Below are 10,705 nucleotides of genomic sequence, written 5' to 3'. Positions count from 1 at the left end.
TTGTACACATCTGGACATTTTGGATACATATATTACTGTGTCTGTATTTTAATTCCAAATACTGACCTAGGGCATTTTTTTCCTTTTAACAATATATTTGGAAGTCTTTCTGTAGCAATGCGTACTGACCTACGTGATTGCTTTTAGTAGGAGGCATATTATTTCATTTATTTTCCTAGTGTCCTATTGATCACTAATTAGGTTTTCTTATTACAAACAATGCTACAGTGAGGGTTCATGAATAGATATCTTTGCACACTTATGGAAGTAGATAAATTCCCAGAAGAGGACTTGATGGTCATAGGGTATGTGCATTTAGATTTTTTATATCTTTGTTGAAAATTATCCTATAAAGAAATTGCACCAAATTACTCCCTAATAACAAAGTACTACAGTATCAAAGCAGATTCTATAAAACTAGAGTATTATCATGTTGTATAATCTTGACAATATAATAGATGAAAAACTAATTTCTTGTTTCAATTCATATTTTCCTGATTTTAGGGGGGATGAACATATTTTGACATTTTGTTAAGTCATTTTTGTTTCTTTTTTTGCCAAAATAAAAGGGGTATTAGATTATTCACCTTTAAAAATTTGATTTATAACTTTAATTATTCAGAACATTGACCTGTCTGTCATGTTTTCCAAATATCTTTCCCAATGTGTTTTTTTTTGGTTTTTTAATAGTACTTTTGGCTGCACAGATTTTTAATTTTTAGGTGGCCAAACTGAACAGTCTTTTATGTATTCTTAGCTTTGTGTTATGTTTAGAAATATCTTCTAAGATTATAAACAAATTAACCTATCTTTTCTTCTAGTAGTTTAATGTTCCTTTGCAGTTAAATACTTGATACATCTGGAATTTATTTTAAAGGAAAGAGTCAGCTAGGAATTCAGCTTTATTTTTTTTTCCAAATGGTTAGCTAGTTGCCTTGATAATATTTATTAAATAATCCATCTTTTCTTCACTGATTGATAATACTACTTGTATCCTAATAACAAATTTTCAAATGAATGTGAGTCCATTTGCAGACAGCTCCGAACTTTGAAAGTGCTTTCGTATGTGCTATTTAATTTCTTAACCTTCAGGTCCCAGGTTTGGAAATAAACCAGAGCATTGAGGACTTTTTCCAATTCTCAGAGGGGTTTGGGAGGTATTCAGGCATTAACAGACATCACAGTCCTCCTTCTGTAATCCTACGTAGCTGTGGATCCACAATCACTTGACAGGACAGTTTTTGCAAAATAAACGTTTTTGTCATCCAAAGATTGAGAGGTCAAACAAACAATCCACTGGAAATACATGTGACAAGGAAAACCACTTAACAAATTATTTAATCATCCTTTTTTCTCCTTTACTCTATTTTCAAAAGTATCTATGTAAGCAAAGCATACAAACTTAGGAAAGATGATTTAGAGTAAATAATACACTATGCTTTCCCTGGGTAAATATGATTAAACTCTTCCCTAAATTCCAGTGCAGGCAGAGGCATGCACAGCAGTGAGGTTTCCCAGGGAGAGGGAAAAAGCTAGAAACAGGAGGAATTAGCTTAGGGGAACTAACTCCATTGCAGAGCTGCAATGGAAATCACGGAGTCCACAGAGAATGGTCAAAGTCCAGGAAAATCAGGCCACACTGGTGTTGAAGGGCATTCAGTTGGTGGATAGGATGTTGCAATAGTACTGTCTGTGTTCTGGCAGTATTCTGACTCTGGTTGTTGGCAGCATCTTGGTTCCAGGTGGTCTGTCTGGCTGAAGCAGTACCCCAGCCAACGACTTTGGATTGGGAGTCAGGATCTAGCCTCCTGGCTAGGCAGGGTATCAGGGCTGAGATTCAGAATAGGATTAAGTCCTAGTGGGGAAAGGGAATGTGGATTAGGAAACCAAGCAGCTGCTTACGTCATGCAGATTGCCCAAACATAACAAGGATAGGAGATAGCGCTTGAATTGATCTTAGGGCATCTTAGCACTCCTCCCAGAGAACTGTGGAAAACCCACCCTTGTTCTACTTCCACAGCACTGAGGTCAGGACATACTTTGCTAAACTGTGGTAGCCTGGGGAGGTGGATAAATGAGCACTGTATTCATGCACTGTCCTGTGCTGTACTCCTCCCTGTATAGTACTGTAGTGCAAATTATCTAACACTGAGAGTGATAAGGCACCCCCGCTCAATTTCATCTTTTGTTCATTCATCAAATATTTAATAAGCACTGATTACATGCCAGGCACTGTATTAGGAACTGGAGATATATGAGTGAATAAATGAAACAGAAAAATATTTCTGTCCTTACGTTATTGTCTTGTGACAATAAATAAGATAAGTAAAATACAGAGTATGTTAGGTAATAAATTCTTGGGGAAAAGCTAAAGGTGGGTAGGGAAATAGGATGTGTGTGTGTGTGTGTGTGTGTGTTGAGATGTGGGAGTGTTGCCATTTTAGTGTGGTCTTCACTGAGAAGGTGACATTTGAGCACAGACTTGAAGGAGGTGAGGGGATAACGAAGTGATGATCCGGGGGAGGCGTTCCAGGTGGAAGTGCAGACTCAGAGGCAGGAGTGTGTATGTCTTGTTTGAAGAACAGCAAAGAGGCCAATGTGACCAGAATGAAGTAAACAAGGATGCGTGCTGGCAGTGACTCTAGCCATTCCTATCAAACTTTACTTTGGATATAGACATTTTGTTTTTTAACACCTCAGTATTATTTTTAACTTTTTTTTTTTCACTGAGGAAGATTTGCCCTGAGCTAACATCTGTTGCCAATCTTCCTCTATTTTGTACATGAGCCTCTGCCACAGCAGGGCCACTGATAGACAAATGGTGTAGGTCTGTGCCCGGGAACCAAACCTGGCCTGCAGAAGCAGAGTGGGCTGAACTTAACCACTAGGTCACTGGGGTTGGATATAGACATTTGAAGTGAATGTATGTTTTTTGTTTTTGCTGTTTGGCATCCCTTACACAGAGAGAAGCCACCCACTCCCCCTCTGTGTGGTTCTAGAAGGGCTATCAATAACAGTGGTCAACTCTTCTGATCACAGCAGGTGGGATTTGGCCGTACATTGTGTGTATTAGGACAATGATGACTATTTGAGTAATGTGCAAGTGATCCCAACCATGCCAATTATTACGTTAAACTTGGATGGGCAGCTGGCTCTGCCACTGAGCCCTGTGTCGTGATGCTGGGATGCAAGTCCAGCACTCATGATGGCTGTTCTTCACTGCTACATGAGGGACACCAACAGTGCTTTAAGAAAGGATGAAGCTAACACAGAAAGAAAAACGGTACTGAGTGGTGGGGATGGGAGGCGGCGTGACTCCTGATAACCTATGGTGAATTTCATGTTCTCTGTCCCTCTGCTCTCCAATCACACAAGTCAATGTGTTCCCCTCCTTGTTTTGACTGAAACTGACTTGACTTGGATTTTCTGTATCTGCAACCAAGAGTCCTGATTAATACAGCATTATAAGGTGCTGTGTGGTTCCTTGTGTAAATCCACAGCCATCAGACTACCGTGCAGGGTGGTTGGAGAGTCCTATGTAAATTTCACTCCTATTCTAGAGAGGCATGATAAAGTTTTAGGGCTTAAAATGTCTGTGAATGCAAGTTAAGCAGGTCAAAATATTATCCTCCTTCAAGCCGGACTTGAGGAAGTTCAAGTCTCCCTTCCACCCAGGGTATTTCCTCATCAGTGGGTATTCATGATCTTTGGTAAAGGTCCGTAGTCTGGTTATGTTGTGAAAATTAGCAGAGTTCAGGATGTGTTTATAGTCCTCCTGAGAAAAAGTGCCTTCTGTTGGACAGCTTAGGAGGTAGTTCCCCACAAAGTTAATAAGATTTTACTCTCTAATATGACTTGGGAAGATATTACATACTTTACTCACATTCCTGTAAATCAGCTGTTATTGCTAAAATCTATCTGACCTAAACGCCAAAGTTCTACTCTGTCATGTTCATCGAACGAGAGTGAAAGGAATGAACAGAGGTAGAGCAGAGGTGGGATCTTTTTCTTAGGACGGGATCATCTCAATTGTTCCTTCAGTGATGTCTGTCTCTATAATGAACTGTAATTGGGTTCCGAGTGGTCTCAATTTATGTCCAAGTCTGGTGGTTATCATGTTTAGGGAATCGATCTAAGACATGAAGAAAGCAAAGGTGGCCCTCGATGGGGAGGCAGACTCGGGAGTGTCAGAGAGTCAGCAAGCACAGCATACACGTAGATTCACTCTCTTCCTGGGCTGGAAATGGTTTGAATGCTCTGACAGGAGCAAGGGCAGAGACTCTAGGAAAACTTACGTCTAGATGCAGAGAGAGGTAATGGATTAGATCTCAGTGTCCAATTTACAGAAAACCTTTTCCTACGATACCTCTCCCCTTGTTTTAAAAACAGTAATTAACATTTATTGAGTGACTGCTATGTCAGGAATTAATCTGTGTGCCAGGAATAAAATACGAGAAAAACATGGTCACAATCTAATTGGGATCTCAAAATCTTGTATTAGGAGGAAAATATTGGGAGGAAGAAAGGAAAAGGTATTATATGAAAGAGAGTATCACGGGAGTTGCTTGAATTGTAATTGAATTGTTTGAATGAATTCTTTAAATTTAAAATGCATTTAATTATATTTTCCTCAAGTTTTCTGTGCAACACTCATTTTAAAAATTTACGTTAGAGGGCCCAGCCCTGTGGCTGAGTGGTTAAAGTTCCATGTGCTCTGCTTCGGTGGCCCAGGTTCATGTGTTCAGATCCTGGGTGTGGACCTACTCCACTCACCAGCCACGCTGTGGAGGTATCCCACGCACAAAAAAATAGAGGAGGACTGGCACAGATGTTAGCTCAGGGCTAATCTTCCTCAAGCAAAAAAAGAGGAGGATTGGTACAGGTGTTAGCTCAGGGTGAATTTTCCTCAGCAAAAAAAAAAGAGAAAAAAGTTTACATTAAATACCACCTAACAGGTTGACACACATTTACAGCACACACATGCAACATAATGTATGACTTGTCCACCGAATTTCCTGATTAGATTATAAATTGTTATTCTTGAAATTTCTTATTCTACTATCTTACAAAAAACAATGAAGACATATTTCCTATGACCCTCTTCTTTGGGAGCTCCTCAAATCATTTAGTTTCACTTTATATTTTGTTACTGTACCTTTGGAGAATATCTCTAACTTCAGAGAGGGTTTTTTTCTTCAGAGAAGCTTTTTGAGCTTTCTTTTAAGGTTGTGCTTGTTGTTCAAACACATTTCTCTAAAGAGATCTGGAGATTAAATATCAGAGAGTGCTCATGTGTAGGAGGTGAGTTCTTAGAATGATTTGGGTCTGGAGGAGGAGGGTAGAGCCTTGCTTCCCTCAAGCTTGTTTTTCTCAATAGAGAGAAAAATAATTATTTTATGTAGTCAGTTTTCTCATTTGTAGTTGTATGTTTGATCTCTCTGCCATACTAGCGCGATTAAAATATTTTAGAACACTCTTTAACTTGTGTTCTTATATTATACAGTTTTTTTTTTTCTTGCTGGAAAAAAACATGGGTTTGGCTGTTCTCACTGATGAATTCATTAACCTTTTAATTCTTATTACCTGTTAGGCAGGGTTATATTTTGATGGGCAAGTTTACTTGGAGGTGCACCTCCAATTTACATCTTCGTTGCCTTCTTGGGAGTAAATATGTGCTCTCCGGCACTCTGCATCAATGAGACAGCTTTTCAGAGGCAGAGATGCTGAGATACATTCAGATTGTTTTATTCACTCACAGGGAGATTGTGTCAGGGTCCCCAAGACTACTCCCCAAATTTGGTGATTCTTTAGGCAGAATCGCAGGACTCAGCTTATGGTCGTACTCATGGCTATGAATTATCACAGTAAAAGGATACAAAGCAAGAGTGGGAAAGGGAAGAGCACTCAAGGTCAAATCTGGAGGAAACCAACCAGTCCCGAGCTTCTGTCAGTCCTCTCCCAGTGGAGGTGCACAGGATGCATTTAATTCTTCAGTAACACGCTATGACAACACGTGTGACATGTCTACCAGGAGCGTTCTCCTGAGCCTGGGGCTCTGAGTTTTTATCATGGGCTGGTCGTGTAGGCACCTGGTGCCTGTGTGACTGACTGTGGTCACTGACTTTCCAGACTCGCAGAGGGACAGCAGGTGTTCGGCGTAAACCACGCGGTTTGCACAAGCAGTTTAGATACAGGCAGCCACTGTTACCACTTAGGGAAGATTTCCTAATCAAGTGCTCAGACGCCAGCCAAGGGCCAATCTGTGAGCAAGCCTTTCTAAGGGCCGCCGTCACAGGCCTGCACATACATTAAAAGGTGAATTCAAAAATGAGGAGTTTCTCATCTGCACTTGTTGTGAGATTGTATACTTGTAGGAGAAGTATATTCCAGGTTCAGCTCTAAATACGAATGATTTTTCTGGAGATTTTTGAGAAAACTGGGACAAACCTGCTCTAGTCATTTTAGTGGAGCATGGCGAAACGAGAACTCTTCATGTTGAAGGGGGTTATAACCCAAGCTGCTGCGTCAGCTGCTGTCAGGAAGGATGAGGCCTTTGGAGAGCAGAGCAAGGAACATTAGCAAATGAACTGGTATGAACAGCAGATCCTAGATGGACTAGGTGAGCCCTGGGGTGTTTAGCTGGAGTTGAGTGCAGTTAGGTCCTGCAACATTCCCTCCAACCTCCTTACTTACCTCCTTCCTGAGCTGGACAATAGATTACAAAAGAGTCTTTATGATTACTTTTAGAAAGGAGTGATGTCTGGGGTAGAGGTATGAGGCAGTTACCTGATAGGCAGGATCTCCTCAGAGGAGGACACAGAAAGAGCCATTGACCCCAGAATGTAATGCCAGATGGTCTTCGTGCTGTGAGGTCCATCTACTGCCTAAACTAGTACAAGCTAGGGCCCAGACTGTCACTCCTCTCCCTTGTATCTGCCTTGCCAACATAACTAACTGATTTTACCGTGATAATATGAGCTCACAAACTCACATTATGAACCCACAAGCCAAAAAAAAAAAAAGACAAAAAAGTCACTCTAGAAGTAATCAGAGTGAATGGATCTGGTGGACAAAGAATTTAAAATAAAAACAGTAAATATCCTCAGAGAGATAAGGGAGACTATAGAGAAACATGTAACAGGAAGCTTCAAAGAACCAACTGGAGATACTAGATATGAATATATTATCTTTGAAGGAAAGATCTTACTGGACGGGTTTAATAATTGAGTAGCAGAATGAATACAACCAAAGAAGAAAATATTGAGCTGGATCTTCAGGATGGAGAATATTCTAGGAAAGCACTAGGAAGGGGTAATAAGATGAAAAATAAAAAAATGTTCAGAGCTGTGAGGGATAGAAGAAGAAATGTTAGTATCAATATCATTGGAGTCACTGTCAATTAAATGGAGGGAAGTTAGTACTTGAAAAAATAATTATTGAAAAATTTCCAGAATGGAAGATGTAAGACCTCAGTTTGAAAGGGCTCATACAACAGAATAGATGAAAGAAACTCTACACCAGCCATACTGAGTTAACATTTTAGAGCACCAAGTTCAAAAAGCAAATGTTACAAGTCTCCAGAGGATAAATGCAGGTCAAGTACCAAGCAATAAAAATCACATTAAATTTTCTGAGTAGCAGCACAGAATGCAAGAAAAGAATAAAGTCTCATTTATCAAGCGTTGAAGAAAATGAACATCGAGCTCAGTAAAGTTTGACTACATAAACAATGACCCGAAAAACATATTCTAACAATCTAGCACTAAAACTCTAGTCTAGACCAACGCTACTTTGACTGCGGTTCAAAAAATAGTTTGTTACCATCTGGATGAGACAGGAAGCTTGTGCAGGAAAGTAGATCAAGACGCTGCTGCTTTTATTGAGAAAATCTTGCTAGGAGAAAAAAAGTCAGCGGGACTAAACTGTGCTTAGTAATACAGATGGTTTACACTTTGACACAAAGGTCCTTTTTTAAAATATCAAGACTGGTATCAAACAGTTTGTAGACCAGTGCTTGTTCATGAAGCACATTTTGAGCAGCACTGCTGTAGATGATATCACTGTGGGGTGGAAGTTCACGTGGCCATCGGAACGTGAGAGTGAGCATCGGAACGTGAGAGTGAGCTTAGCTATTTGTCTTGGTTTTGTGGTGGAGAGAAGATTTAGATATAGATAAACTTTAAATTTTTTAGGGAAAAAGAAGCGTAAATATGACTGTTATTAAGTTGCATTGTTCACCGTAAGAAGGAAAATAGGACGTACACCTTTTAAAATAGAATAAGAAAGTTGAATTCTTCTAATGGGAGTATTAGAAAAGGATAAGTAAATAAATTTTAAAAGTATGACACATAGATAACTAGAAATACGATGGCTAAAATAAGATCTACTATCATAGCAATATAATAAATGTAAATAGTTTAACCAATAAAATGATAGGATTCTCAGATAAGTAAAAAACAAACACAAGACAACAGAAATGCAAGATTCAAATCCGTTAGATAATTCTATATGTTGTTTTTAAGGCAAAGTTTAAAATAAAAATATTTGGCCTTTTGACTTCTTCTAAACTATTTATTTGAAGCTGACAGGTGGATGGGGCCAAGCCAGGAGGCAGCTGAGAGGATTAATATCTAGACTATAAGGAACTTTAGTATATCACCAAAAAATATAGTTAACCCAGATAGAAAGACAAAAGTCTAGGAAAGCATATGAATGGTCAATTCACTGAGGGGGAAAACTGAATTGTGTAGAAACAAGAAAAGGATTTATGGCCTAACTATATAATGGCTTATGAATTATGTATATTTTATGATTCTTCTAAACACAGATGGACCATCAAGAAAACACCCAGACTTACAGAACAGTAATTGAATTGGCCATCTTTGATATTTTGCAGACATTGGGTCTTATAAAAACTATAGGTTTACATTAAATTTTTTTTTTTTATTTTAAGTTGTGTTTGTTAAGGTAGGAGGATGGAGCATATTTTAGTTAACAATTTGTTATCTTGATTTATAACATTAAAATATTTGGATGTGTGATATATAAGCTTCCATCTGCACTCTCACCTGGGCCCCACAAATATCAGGGGTGGGCCTGATAAAGGAGGAAGAATAATAAAAGAAATTCGTAGCAGGGCTTCCTACATATTGTGGAAGACTGCAGAAGTGGAGCAGTGGTTAAACGGTGTATTAATGTCCTATTGCTGTTGTAACAGAGTACCACAAACTTAGTGGCTTATGACAACACAAACTTATTGTCTTACAATTCTGGAGGTCGGAGGTCTGAAATGGCCTTCACTGGGCTCAAATCAAGGTGTCGGCAAGGCTGTCTTCCTTCTGGAAGCTCCAGAGGAGAATCTGCTTTCTTGTCTTACAGCTTCTAGAGGCAGCCTGCATTCCTTGCCTCCTGGCTCCTTCCTCCACCTTCAAAGCTGGAAGTGCAGCCTTTGCATCTCTCTCATGCTGCCTCTGACTCTCCCTCCCTCTTTCACTTATAAAGACCTTTGTGATTATATGAGACCCGCCTAGATAATCCAAGATAATCACCTCATTTTAAACTCCTTAATTTAGTCACATTTGCAAAGTATAAGGTAACATCTCACAGGTTCTACAGATAAGGACGTGGACATCTTTGGGGGGGACATGATTCTGTCTACCACAAATGGAGAGCGGGAATGGGGAAGCAGGTGGGAACTGAGCCCTCGGAGGAACATTTTCACTTTTTACTTTATACCATTTTGTACTGCTGTACTAAATTTTGTCAACAAGAAATTACTTTTCTAATAACAGTCATTTAAAAATTTATTTTGATCCCTCAGCCATTTTTTGTTTCTTTTTATAGAAAGTAAATTTTATATAGTGCTTCTCTTTGACTTGTGGAAGCATTATTTTGATGGCCTCTTAAAGTCATTGTTTTAAATAATCCCATGTAATAGAGATACACACTGATGTACATAGAGCACAGCTGAGTTACCGAATAATAGGACTTGAATAAAGCAAACTTTTGGAAGAAGAATAACGGTGGAATAAAAGACTAAATAAGGAACAAAAAAAGATACTCAGGAGGTATGTCAGCATGTCACTTCCACAAAACTAGTTCCAACCTGTGTGTTGGGTCTTATTCATTAACACTAATATCCTGGGGGTCAAGGAGTTGTTATTTGCTTCCAGATGGGCCTAAGATAAATAGTAAGTTAAATACTGACAACATGTTTCTGGGAAAGCTTAACTCTTTTAGCAGTAGTAATAGTCTATTTCCATCTTTTCCTGATCCTCTCATATCGACAAACCAAATTTAAGCAGTCATGAAATACATTATTTTAAAACAGACTATTTAATGCATGTGAAGTGGACAAAGAAAAAGCAGCCTAACCTTAACATGGCCACCCAATTTCCTTCTCCTTATAGTATCTCCCAAGACATTCTAATGGTCTAGGTGTCGTCCCTCTGCGTGGAGGCGTCTAATGATGAATACTGTGATAGTGATTTACTCTTCAAGACGGAGGCATAGTTGCTTGTGTTCCCACTGCCGTTGGTTGTGGGGTTTTCATTTTGAAGAATCAGGGTTTACAGATCAACTTGTGGTGCAAGCCCATTCCTGATTTACCCTCCCCAAGGTTGCTACGCCACCAGCAGGAGCTCACTCATAATTGGTTTTTTCACTCTTAGGACTAATTTGTTAGTAGGTGGGCACCTTTTCTTAC

The sequence above is a fragment of the Equus asinus genome, chromosome 5 (assembly GCF_041296235.1).
Source record: "Equus asinus isolate D_3611 breed Donkey chromosome 5, EquAss-T2T_v2, whole genome shotgun sequence".
NCBI lineage: Eukaryota > Metazoa > Chordata > Mammalia > Perissodactyla > Equidae > Equus > Equus asinus.
This window is presented reverse-complemented; position numbering follows the sequence as displayed.